Source organism: Balaenoptera physalus (genome assembly GCF_965194825.1).
Source record: "Balaenoptera physalus genome assembly, chromosome: 6".
In the NCBI taxonomy this organism is placed as follows: Eukaryota; Metazoa; Chordata; class Mammalia; order Artiodactyla; family Balaenopteridae; genus Balaenoptera; species Balaenoptera physalus.
The window spans coordinates 107,687,754-107,700,557 of record NC_138885.1 but is presented as its reverse complement, the minus strand read 5'-3'; the positions used below and the strand labels follow the sequence as shown (position 1 = coordinate 107,700,557).

Genomic DNA, 12,804 nt, shown 5'->3' with positions numbered 1-12,804 from the left:
GGCTTGTTACCCTGATTTGGTCCCAGGATCACGGAATGTGGAAGCTGGGAGGACCTCAGGACCGATGGCCCATCCCCCATCAGTTTTCAGCCAGGATAACTGAGACCTGCCCCCGCCCCCTGGCCCAGAAGGAAGCATCTCTTGATTTACCCCCATGACCAGGATATGTCCTTTCAAGGACACCAGCACCCAGCCTCTGTGCTTCTCCTCCCAGCTGAAGCTTGTCCTGGGGTGGGGACCCTGGGCCATGTGTCAGAGCTGGATTAGGTAGACCAGGGACCCTCACCCTGTTCTCCGCCTCCAAGGTTTTGGATTTGTTGACTCCACACTGAAAGTCTTTTAGGCCTCTTCCTGCATAAAGATTCTCCCTCTGACCTTAGAGACACCAGAATGAGCGATGCAGTTCAGAGGGAGTGGGAAGAGGGCGATGCTTAGGCTAGAATTTAGGGTTTGATGAGAGAAGTTCATGTGCAGTGTTGCAATGGTGAAAGTTTGCCCTCTCCCTACCTAGTTCCCGCACTTCTCCCCCACCCCTCCAGGGGCCTAGACACTCCACCAGGGTCCTCCCTACTGTGCTGAGGCTGCCCCCAAAAGCACTCCTCTTCCTGCTCCAACCACGTCCCCCTGTGCCCTGTAGCTGGGGAGAAGGCAGAGGATGAAATGAATCAGTCCTGAGGTACCGGTGGCTGCCAGCCTAATTGTTCATCGTTCTGGGGGATGTATGCATTTTTAACAAGAACACTTGGCAATTGGAAGGAATTTTCAATGTCTCTCCATCTCTCCCTGGTGTGGATTCAATGCGATGATAAATGTAAAAACATTTAGTAAACTATAAAGTGCCAGGCAAACAAAAGGTAAAACAATTAAGGGGAAAGGAGGGGCTGCGGGAAGGATGGGGCTTGGGACACAGTCAGCCGTGAGGGAAGGAAGCAGGCGGACTGAGCAGGAGGCTGGTACCAGAGGCAGGGAAGGGGGAGGAAGGAAGGGGAGAGGGAGGCCCTGGGCTCCTCTCCCTCCCCCTTGCCCGCCCTCCTCTCTCCTCCGGTCTGCTCTCGCAGGCAGGGGGATGGAACCAGTAGGATCTTTTGGCCAGTTAAAGGTCAGCTCGTCCTGTAGGGACAGAGGGGCTCCTGTCTGGAGGCTGAGACACTGGCCCTGCGCCCAAGGGTGGGAAGGGAAGGCAGGGGGAGCAGCTCACCCCCCTGCCGTCCTCTTCCCTGGCCTGGCTGGCCCGGGCCCGGAGCTGGGCGGCTGGAGTGGTCACCCGGGCAGACCCTGGCCGTCCCGCTGTGTACTCCCCACTGTCACTGAGCTGCATCCCCCACAGGGACAGGAGAGTCAGTGGGGTGGCCCCGGGGCAGGAGCAGTGATCTTATCCGCATCCTGCTTCTCCCGGCTGGAGCACTTCTAAAAGGCTCTGGATTCTGGGGCCCAGAGGTAAATGCATTTTCTTGTGGCTAATTCTCTGGTTCAAGAGAGGGAAGCAGGAGGCCTCTGTCTGTCTCCCTAGTTGTGGGCAAGTCACTGTGCTCCGGTTTCCACACGTGCTAGCTGGGATAAGGGCCCCTAACCCCCAAGACTCTGGGGGGCCCAGGAGATAGCTCACGCTGGAGCCTGGGCGGCGGTTTGGCCATTTGCTGGAGTCGGGCTGGGGGATGGCCTTGTGGGGTGCGATGTGGTGCCCGAGGAGGCTCTGCCTGCCCTCCGGGGCGGCCCTGGACCAGGAGAGGCAGGATGACCCTGAGGCGCTGGAGCGCAGGGCTCGAGCACGTGTGCTTTAGAGCCCAACTGCCTGGTCCACACTGTGGAGTCTCCCGTCCGCAGCTGTGTGCCCTTGGTCAAATGATCACGCCTTCCTGTGGTCTTCATTTTCCTTATCTGCAAACGGGATGGTGACGGTACCCACGTGATTGGGTTATTGTAGCAATTTTCGTGAGAGGCAGTTTGTACTGTGGTTAGGACTGTGGCCTCTGGAGCCCAACTATCCGGGTTCAGATCCTCTGCCAAGATGCCATCCTCTTGGGGCCCCCGTTGACTCTGTTGTAACATGGGGATTTGGTTGACAAATCATTTCGAGCACCTTTCGGGGAGCAGGTGCTGCAGAGGGGCTGCCTGCTGTGTTCCCTCATGAGTCTCTGTCACGTCGGTAGTGACCACGATCTCAGGGGTCTGCTGACAGGGCTCGGGGGGAGGCCCCTTGGCCTTGGGAGCCAGCTCGGGCTTTGCCACGCGCCGGTTACGATGCCAAGCACTTGATCGCCTCCGTCTCATCTAACACTTGCAGCCACGTTGTGAGGTGGGCACTGTTATTATGCCTGGATGGGGGACTGGGGCACAGAGGGGTTAAGTGACCTGCCCAAGGTAGCCTCGCTAGTGAAGAGCGGATCTGGTGTGGAACCCCGGTGCTAACTGCTACAGTGTCCTCAGCTGGCCGTCGTCCCCAAGGGTCTGTCCTGGGTGTCTGGTCCTGTGGCAGTACCTGGGTCCTGCTGAGTTTGGGTGAGGGTCTGCTCGCTCTGCCCCCCACTTCTCACCACTGGACAGTCCAGATCTCTCCTGCCCTGCCTCTCAGTATGGGCGGGGTCTTATAGGCGGTGAGGCACAGAGTGCAGTACCCTGTGGCAGGTCCCGAGCAGGGCTGCGGCGCCGGGAACAGCTGAGGCACATCCCTGATGTCCCCCTGTCCCCGCCCCCCCCCCATACACAGGAGGGGCTGCTCACGCAGGACTGCCTCTGGTGAGGGGCTGGCCTCTCAAAATACGGACAGGGTGTTGTGTTGGAGGTGAGGCGAGGCCATTTCTGGAAGCTGTCCGCCTCTGCTATTTCAGGCCCACCGGGGGCGGCTTTAGGAGGGGTGGGCCAGTCCCTCTGGAGTCCAGCGGGTGACTCAGAGTGGTGGTCGGGGGCACCGAGCCCAGGTCTTGGGGACAAAGGTCATCTCTGGCCTGGGCCCCACCTCGGCCCTCCCTGAAGTGAGAGGCGGTCGGCGCTGGGGTCAGAGCTCCGTTCCTCCGGGAAGCCCTCCAGGTGACCCCGACTTTACCCTCCATGTCAGGAATTGCTCTGTGTTTAACCCCTTCCTCACTGCCTGCATCCCTACCCTCTGAACCCTCGGGCAGGTTTCCAGTTCAAGACATGCAGTCCCGTGGCACTCAGCATGCTCTTCCTTTCCTTCAGGGTGTCCCCTGTCAATCTCAGCAGCAAAATGAAGGAAGAAAACGTGTGGGGACTTCTGGTCTCTGCAGGCCGGCCCCCCCAGATCACAGAGCCCATCTCACACCCTCCCACTGTAGAGAGGAAACTGAGGCTCGAGAGGGGAAGGGACCTGTCAAAGAGGGGGACATCCCTACGAGTGGAACCCTCCTTTCATGATCTCAGCTCACCCTTTTGCATCCCCATTACGTGATGACCACACCGCATGTGGGGAGGTCAGCGATCTAGCCCGGGGTCAGGAGATCAGAGTAAGGTTGGCGTGTGAATTCAGGTGTCGGCTCCAAATCCCTCCCACCCACTGGAGCTCAGCTTATTCTCCTCCTCCCACCCCTGGCTCCTCACCTTAGATGACAGGATGCTCACTGCCCCACAGGGGAGCCCATTTCCCTGGAGGATGGGGCCAGGAAGTAGAGCCAGAAATAGGAGGAGAGTGTGCCTCTGCGTGGTGGACCTAGGCTGTGGTGACCGTGGCTGCTTGGGACCATTTTGGCTCCCCTGCACTTAAGCCAGAAGGAAGGGGAGATGATGAAAGGTGAAGAATCCAATGAAGAACCTTCTGAGCAGAGAAGTTTCCAGGCCTTGGGACAGGTGGCCGGGGAGCATAGGATGAGTGCCTGTCATTTCGGGGACTCCTTACTTTGGGAGCAGAACCCCATGGTGAACCTGATGATGAACTAGACTGATGTCCTAGTCCGCTTGGGTGGCCACCGCAAAGTACCACAGACTGTTTGCTGTAAACAATAGCCGTTTATTTTCTCACAGCTCTGGAGGCCAGAAGTCTGAGATCAAGGTGTCGGCAGGGTTGGTTTCTCCTGAGGCCTCTCTCCTTGGCTTGTCGACGGCCGTCTCCTCTTTGTGTCTTCACATGGTCTTCCCTCTGTGTGTATCTGCGTCCTCACCTCCTCTTCCCTTAAGGACATCAGTCATATTGAATTAGGGCCGACCCTTATGACCTAATTTTAACTTAATCACCTCTTTAAAGGCCCTATCTCCAAGTACAGTCACATTCTGAGGTACTGGGGGTTAGGACTTCAACATATGAATTTTGGGAGTGGGGACACACTTCAGCCCATAACACCCAGGAAGGAGTTTTCTGGGTTGCCTGTAGTTGGATGCCTGGAGTGTTGGTCCTGAGTGAGGAGTAAGGGAAGGTCCAGGGTGGGTGGAAGGGAGAACAGTCTGGCCCCCCCACCAGCCTCCTCCTCTCTGCCTTTCTCCAGTTTGGTCTGGAGCCTGCCAGCTCAGCACTCTGGCTGGTACCACGTTTCACAGCCTCCAGAAGCCCCATTAGCTCTTTGGCCTGAGTAATGAAGCCCCATGCCCAGATCCCAGCTCCCTGTGGGTGGGAGCAGGGCTGTGTTTTTGCCTATGCTGCACGGAGCTGTCTCCAAATTCCTCCAGAGTGTTCCAGGGCAAGCCTTCCCGGAAGCAAGTGCGAGACCAAGGGAGTGTGGGCTGCCTTCCAATTCTGAGAAGCCCACAGGTTGACCAGGCCTGAATTATCTCATTGCCCACCCACTCCCTCCCACCTTTCCCCAACCTCCTTGGACACTGAGTTGATTAGAGTTTCTCAAGACTTAAAAGAGGACGGGGGAATAGGGGCTGAGGCTGGGTAAAGCAGCAGATTGCTCAGAGCCAAAAGGAGTAATGAAGGGAGAAATGACAAGTCTGCTGGCCTGACTGAAGATGGCAAGGGGACTAATAACCACCCCCTGCAGGATGCCCGGCAGCCCTTCTTTTGTTTCTGTGGGCAGCCCCATCAGAGCCAGGGGCTGGTGACAAGGGGGCTTGGTTTTGTGCCCAAGCCTCTCACCCTCAGGCTCTGTGAGGAGAGGAATCCCCTTCCTTCGGGGAGAGATTCCAGCTCTGTAGGACACCCACCTCCTCTTCATGTTCTTTTGTCTGAGCTGGAGAAGAGCCTCCCTGATGGTAGCCAGGAGTCCCTAGCCTGTGGTGACTTCTCATGAGCTGGGCTTGTCCAAGGAGTCTCTGATATTTTTTCTCTTTTGAGAGAAAGGAAAGAGGAAGGGAGAGAGACACACAAACAGGCAGAGAGTGAGGAGAGAGAAACAGGTGAGAGACATGGAGAGACAGACAGACTCAGACAGACACTGGCCTGGGAGGCAGGAGATTTGGGTTTGGGTGTCCTTGGTAACTCCTTTTCTTTAGATCTTTTTTATTTCCTGTAAAATGAGGAAGTTGGAGTAGCAATTCTTTCCATTTCTTTGAGCTCGTTACTGCTTTTTGTGACTTGTGAGGAGCTAAGATGGACTTAGCTTCCCTCTCTTGAGCTTGTAGTGGGAAGCAGCATTGCTCAGTGGCTGTATCAGTCAGGAGAGGCTTGGTTATGCTGCATAACAAACAGCCCCGAATTCTCAGTGGCTTAACCAACAAAAGTGTATTGCTTGCCCATGCTGCCTGTCCAGTGTGGATTGGCAGGGGTCTTTGTTCATCTTACTTCCTCCAGGCTGATGGTGGCTTCATGGCATAGGTGCATCCACCACTGCTGCTGAAGTAGGTAGAGGACATTGTGACCTGCACACTGCTTCTGTCTGGACATGACACACTTTCCTTCTGCTCACATTTCATGGGCCAAAACATGTCACACATCCATGCTTAACTTCAAAGGGGGCAGGGAATTTGTGTGTGGAAGAAAGTAGAAATATCGTTGAACAGACTGATGTCTACTTCAGGGATTAAGACTGTGGAATTGAGAATCAGAAGATCTGGTTCCAAGCTCTGTTGTTTATAATTGTGTTCCTTGGTCAGGTCACTTTGCCTCTCTGATGCCTTATCTGTAAAATCGGTACAATAACAGTACTTTCCTTCTAGGATTGTTGTTAAGACTCAATGAGGTAACGTATGTGCAATGTGAAAAGTAAGTGCCTGGTGTGTACTATGCTGGCAATAATTTGTGTCTGTTATTATTATTATTGAAGTGCTGGAGGAAAGAAGATAGAGGTGTGATTTTGAATATATACAAGCCCTCTCTTCTTAAGAAAAAACCCATATTCCCCTGGTCCCTCTACTCTCTGGGAACTGTCTGTAGCTGGTTGTGTTCTGGGAGCCCCACTCTTCGAAGTCAGGAGACTTGCCTCTGACACCAACTTGCTGTGTGACTTAGGAAGAGTTACTTTCCCTCTCTGGCTCTCAGTTTTCCTTATCAGTGAATTGAGGGGGGTTGATTTGCAAGGAAACTTCCAGCTCTACAACCCTAATGATGACAGTGATGATGACTAAAGGTAATGACTAGATGATAGCCAGCCTTGTGTTCTTACCCTGTATATGTTCTCTTGGTTGCTCCTCCCCAAATGCCTATAGGTGGCTACTGTTTTGTAACCATTAGGCTGACCAAGCAGAACTTGTAGGATGTGGTTTTAAAGCTTCCCCTGCGCTCGAATGACATTAGGGTGAGTCCCGTGCCTTTTCTAGTCACACTTAGGTAATATTATACAAGAGCCTCTGGGCAGTAATAAAGATGCCCAGAGTGAACTTGGTGAACTTGGTGCTTCACCCAGAATTACTTCTTCCCCCTTGTCTGCCCCTACCTTGCGCCAGCTGTGGATGGGAGGGGGTGGGGGTCGTTTCTGTAGGTTTTCTGTCTGTTTCCCTGACTGATGGGAAGAGAGGAAGGAGAGAAGGGATGGGAACATTTCTACTTGCCTGCACCCCTCTGAGGTGGAGACACAGGCACGGATGATATGACATCTGAGCTCTTTAACAGTGGAAGATTCCGGGTGACTGTTTCCTCCTGCAGCACTTCCGTGGATGTTTTGGAGCCCCCCCTTGAACTCCCCAAGAGTCTCTTCTCACCGTTTCCTTCGGGTGGGTGACTGCAGATCTGTCAGAGGCTCACCCCTTCCTCGGCCCGAGCATCCCTCACTCCCTCCACCTCCTCCTGTGGAGGGTGGTTCAGCCCTCCAGGTGGCCCTCTAGGACAGGATCTGAGGCAGCCCTGGGCTGGATCTCTCCCCTCGGTCCGCAGGAGCCCTAAGGCGCCCTTGGGCTCAGCAAAGCTTGGAACTGAGGTGACCAGTGCAGCCACTGTCTCTGTTCCCTGGCTGGCCTCTCACCGTGTGGACTTCCAGGCCTGAGCTAGGCCCGTGTCTCACGTTTTCCAGCCCCAGCGGACTTGAGTTGAGCTGAGCAGACTCACCGAGGTGAGGGGAAAGCCCCTCCCTGGCAGGTGGCACTTGCAGCAAAACAACACTCTTCTCTCCAGGATTCCTCTTAGAATCACTCACTTCCTGATCCTTTCACTCCCTTGACATGGATGTGTGTGGGGGGCAGTTTAGAGCCACAAAACAGTTTTCAGCTATCACTGTCTTAAAAAAATTTTTTTCATAGCTAATATTATATATTCCCATATAATATAATGAAATGGTATTACATTGATATAATTTAATATCATAACTTCACCTATTTAAAGAGTAGAATTCAGTAGGTTTTAGTATATTTAGGGTGGTACAAGCCTCATCATAATCTAATTTTAGAACATTATTACCCCCCTCGAAGAAACTTCATGCCCATTAGCAGTCACTCCCCACATCTTTACCCACCCCCATCCCTAATCTGTTTTCTATCTCTATAGATTTGTCTGTTCTGCATATTTCATGTGAATAGAATTATACAGTATGTGGCCTTTTGTGGCCTTCTTTCACTCAGCATGATGTTTTCAGGGTTCATCCAGTTTGCAGTGTGTATTAGTTCATTTTGATTTGCTTTGTAATATTCCATTGTATGGCCATACCACATTTTGTGTATACACACATCAGTGGATGAATATTTGCACTGTTTCCACTTTTTGGCTATTATGAAGAATGCTGCTATGGGCATTCATGTATAAGTTTTTGCATGGACTTATGTTTTCATTTCTCTTGGGTAGGTACCTATGAGTGGAACTGCTGGGTCATATAGTAACTCAATGCTTAATCATTTGAGGAGCTGTCAGACTGTTTTCCAAAGTGGCTGCACCATGTTACATTCCTACCAGCCAGTGTATGAGGATTACAATACCTCCACATCCTCACCAACGCTTGTAATTTTCTATCTTTGGGATTCTGGTGGGTATAAAGTGGTATTTTATTGTGGTTTTGATTTGCATTTCCCTAGTAATTAATGATGTTGAACATCTTTGTTAATTGGCTATCTTCTTTAAAGGAACATCTATTCACAACCTTTGCACATATTTAAAGTTGGATTTTTGTCTTTTTGTTATTAAGTTATAAGAGTTTTTTATATATTCTGGAAATATGTCCCTTATTAGATATATGATTTGCAAATATTTTCTCCTATTCAGTGGGTTGACTTTTCACTTTCTTGATGTCAGTCATCCCTTTTTACAAGCCCTGCCTTACTTTTGGAACATGACATTCATTTTCCTGGGGCCTCTGTCACAACTGAGACCCAAATACTTCCACATACACCTGGTTATGAGTGTTCCCATTTTATAGGAGAGGAAACTGAGGCAATCACAGAGAGCTTAGGGACCTTGTTCAGATAATACCTTTAGTAAATGGTGAAGGCAGGATTTGGACGGGAATGGGTGGGGGTCTGGAGCCGGTCAGGGATACTGCTTCCTATCATTCTGTGACCTTGATCTGAAAGATGATACATCTATAGCCTGAAGTGCTTTAGGCTGCTTCGTCTGATCTCTTTCCAGCCCTGGAACTGGTGCCTCGACTGGTCTGGAACACCTGCCCCCATTACACAGAGAGGGAGGCCAGGTTCCAGGTCCCTGGATGTCAGGGCAGCACCAAAGCTCACGAGTTCTGCCTCCGGGCTGCCTCAGCCACCTGCACGGCCCTGTTTCCCTTCGTCTCCCAGGGCGAGGCAGGGTGGGGAAGGGTAGCAGAAGGCGGCCCCTTTGGAGGCAGTTAGTGGGGACAACAGCCCTTGTGCCCACCCTGGAAGAACACCTGAGCACCATGGTGAATGTTTACCCTTGACATACTTTCACAGAGTGTGACATTCTTGCCTTCTGAACTTTTGGGTAAGATGTGGAGGAACCAGTAAAAAAAGGGGAGGGCAAGATTGCAGGTGGTCCCAAATTATTCAGGAAAAACGTCCAAGGATCCTGAGTGATACATCTGCCCCTTGAGCAGAGGATTTTAGGGGGTGATTTTCTAAGCACAGGTGCTAACAGCCTGATTTTTTTTTTTTTTTTGGCCATGCTGCACGGCTTGTGGGATCTCAGTTCCCTGACCAGGGATTGAACCCAGGCCACAGCAGTGAAAGCGCCAAATCCTAACCACTAGACCACCGGGGAACTCCCCCCAAGAGGCTGATTTTTGTTGGGAAATCCTAGTGGCTGCTGGAGGGGGCAGCCCTCCTGCTCTGGTCAGGGTCAGGGCTGGGGGTAAGGGCAGGGAGGGAGAAATTCAAAGCTGTTACTGAAAGCTTCAGCTTCTGTCCCTGTTCTATCACATCCTATAGTTCAAAGAGCTTGAGCTTAGACTGCAGCAGGAGGGGTTTGAATTAGCCACCTGGAAAAACTTCCCGACTGTGAAAGGGTCGATCAACTGGGGCAGGGAGGTTGGGCCCTTGTCATCTTGGCCCGCTTGGGCAGAGGTGTTGAGAAACAAGGGAAATGGGTCTCAGTGTGGGGTGGTCTACGTAGAGATAGTGGCAGAGGCAGGGTTGGGATGACTTCTTGAGGAGGATCTGGGTTTCTGCTTTCCCAAGAGGGGGTCCTCTCCTGGCCTGCTGGAACAATCAGAGTGCTGAGAATTTAAATGTAGGGTCGGTCTGACCTCGTGGATAAAGAAGACGACTCCACTGACCCAGCATCTGCCGGCCGCCTGCTTAGTGCTGCTCCTGGTGGGGTGGGGTGGAGCTTGTGCTGATGCCCTTGGACCCTTAGCTGGCCCTGCTCTGTGAGGCAGCTGGCAGGCTTGAAGAGCAGTGTCTGCCCATGGAACATTCAGTAAACCAATACCCTCCTGACTGAATGTGCCTTTGGTCCTCTGTAATCTCTGCCATCAGGTGGAGGTTGGAAGGCCGGAGCCACACTCGGAGCAGACGCAGAGCTCTTGGCCAGGGGCCTGAGCGGCACGTCTGCCCTCTTGCTGTGCTCAAATATCAAGCTCCAGGCCGGGGAAGAGGAGAACGTGCAGTCTTTCCCCCTCAACCACCCTCCCTGCTTCCGCTCCTGCCAGACATGCAGACAGGTGCAGGTTAGCTGGACTCGGCGAGACCCCAAGATACGAACTCTAACCACGTCCAAGAAAAGAAATACAAGCTTCCACTGATCAAATATTTTTGGGGACCCAACTAAAGCTGCTTTTCACCCATCATTCCCTTGCTCCCTCCCCTCCTTCTTCCTTCCCTCCCTTCCTTTTCTCTCTCCTTTCTTTCCCAAATGCTTATACATCACCTACTAGATGGTGGGCCCTAGGCTAGCCCTGGTGCTGTAGAAAGTCCTGCAGACAAGGGCGGGGAGGGAGTGCGTGCAGATCAGACAAGTGCACCATCCACCGCGACCCACAGCCAAATGGAGAAGGATCTTGGCCAAGAGCCAGGCTTCTCAGGAGAGAAGAAGCTTCTGGGATGGTGGTGATCAGAGGTGGATGCCTTTGCAGAGGGGCTGCATGTGTCCTGGGCCTGGGAGGGTAGATGGCAGTGAAAACAGAATTGTTTTTCAGATCTAGAAGTGGCATAACAACATTACTTGAAGTCTAGAAAGTAGAGGGAAAGAAAGCAATCAAATCGCTCTGGCCTCCTTCTCACCACTGCCCCCTGTCCCATGGTGGGCTGGGTAGGATGTCAGTGGAATGCAAGAGTTGGTGAAGGTGGGAATGTTGGAGAAGGTGGAGGGAGGGTGAGGGGAGCCCCAAGGGAACCATATTTATGGGGTCCAGGAGGAGAGGACAAACCAGGAGATTAAGAGGAATGACAGCACACAAAATCCTGCAGTGGGTGGGTCCCTGGAGCCCAGATCTGTTGCCCGGTGGACGTGGCTGAGTGATGGGTACTAAGAGAGAACAGAGCTGGTGAGAGTTGTCTTTCTGGATTATTCTGGATTATTCCTTGTTGGACCTATTCAGGCCCTGGGGCTCCTCCCTGCCTTTGGAGGCTGTGCCTGGCCATCTTTCTCCTCGTCCAGGCCAGTTGGCCTGGAGCTGGCTCGTAGATGCTAGCTGAGGCTGGTTTGCTTCTTGGCAAAGTTTAACTCCTTCACTAATGGTGCTGGCCTTCGGGCCCATCTCTCCACCAGCCTTTGAGAGGCAGCGCCCTCCCTGGAGCTTGTCTGCATCTTGCCCACTCCTCCTGCCTACTACCTGGTGCGCTTCTCTTCAGGCGACAGAGCCCATCCCTCTTGGTCCACTCTCCCAGGCCCTGCTTTCTGTCCAATGGACAGTTGTGAGACCATTTATGGGAAAAGGTTTCAGTGGGTCTGGGATCTGGAGGATGATCTGTCCTCTCTTCTTTCATGGTTCCCCTCCCTCTACTTCCCCAGCTGCTCGTGGGTGATTCATCCCCGTACATCTCTTTCTTCTCTATGCTCCTCCCCCTGCCAAGAGACCTTCTGAAATCCTGACAAAGTCGCTGAGCTCACATACCTTCAGTAATAGGCAGCCTCCATTGAGGTTAAGAAGGACAGTGTCTTAGAGTGGCCTGAGAAGAGACAAAACCCACATCCTCGGGAGGCAGTAGAGGCACCATAGTGGTTGAAAGCCTGGGCTCGGGACTCAGGCTGCCTGGGGTCAAGCCCCAGCTCTGCCTCCTGCCCCCTGTTGACCCTGGGCAAATCATTTAGCCTTTCTGGGTCTTAGTGTTCTCCCCGGTAAAATGGGGACAAAGATATACCTCTCCTATAGGTTGAGAATTAAGTGAGATAACGGATGGGTGCGTAGCTCTGTGCCTATTCCGTAGTAAGTCATCAGTTGATGTTAGTTGTTACTGATACCACCACCTGACCTTGGGTGGTGCTTTACGCAGTGCTTCCCTGAGTGCCAGTTAGTTCACCTTTCGACCGTCCCAGTTGTTGAACTGGACTTTGAACCCTGGCCTCTGGCTGCAGGTCTGTATTCTTCCTACTGAACCTTTCCCCTGGCATCATCCAAATGCCAGGCTCCATTCCTATGTGAACCGTTCCCTCTGCTCAGGGGTTGGGCCATTTGCAGAGGTCCCTCAGACAGTTGGGGGCAGAGCAGGCCTAGCTCCCAGGGTCTTTCCAGGGTCCTAACCTCCACGGCACTGTTCATCAGTGATGGCCAGGCTGTGGGCCATGGTGATTGCTGGAGCAGTCATAAAACTGCTTCTTTCTCCTCCATTTGAGAAAACATATCAGGTTGCAGGAGAGTGAAAATGATGTGATTATAGGTGTAACCTTGAATCCACTGTATTGAAGAAGAAGAAAAAAAGAAAAAGCCAAATCATTTGTGTTCTTTGGTATGTGGACTGTCTGCATTAACATTCATTTATTCAGTCAACAAATATTTATTGAGTATCTACTGTGTGTCACTATTTAGTTGCTGAGGATACAGTAGTGAACAAAACAAAGATCCTTGCCCTTGTCATGATTGTATTCTAGTGGGAGAAGACAGACAATAAAAAAATTTTAAAAAAGACATTATAAGTACATTTGAC

General features: G+C 52.2%; 1 protein-coding gene across 11 annotated transcripts in view; it reads left to right on the top strand.

Moving 5' to 3' along the window:
- The window catches only part of TNS1 (tensin 1), a 230,354-nt gene that overhangs the window by 151,384 nt on the left and 66,166 nt on the right, over positions 1–12,804 (top strand). The window lies entirely within an intron of this gene.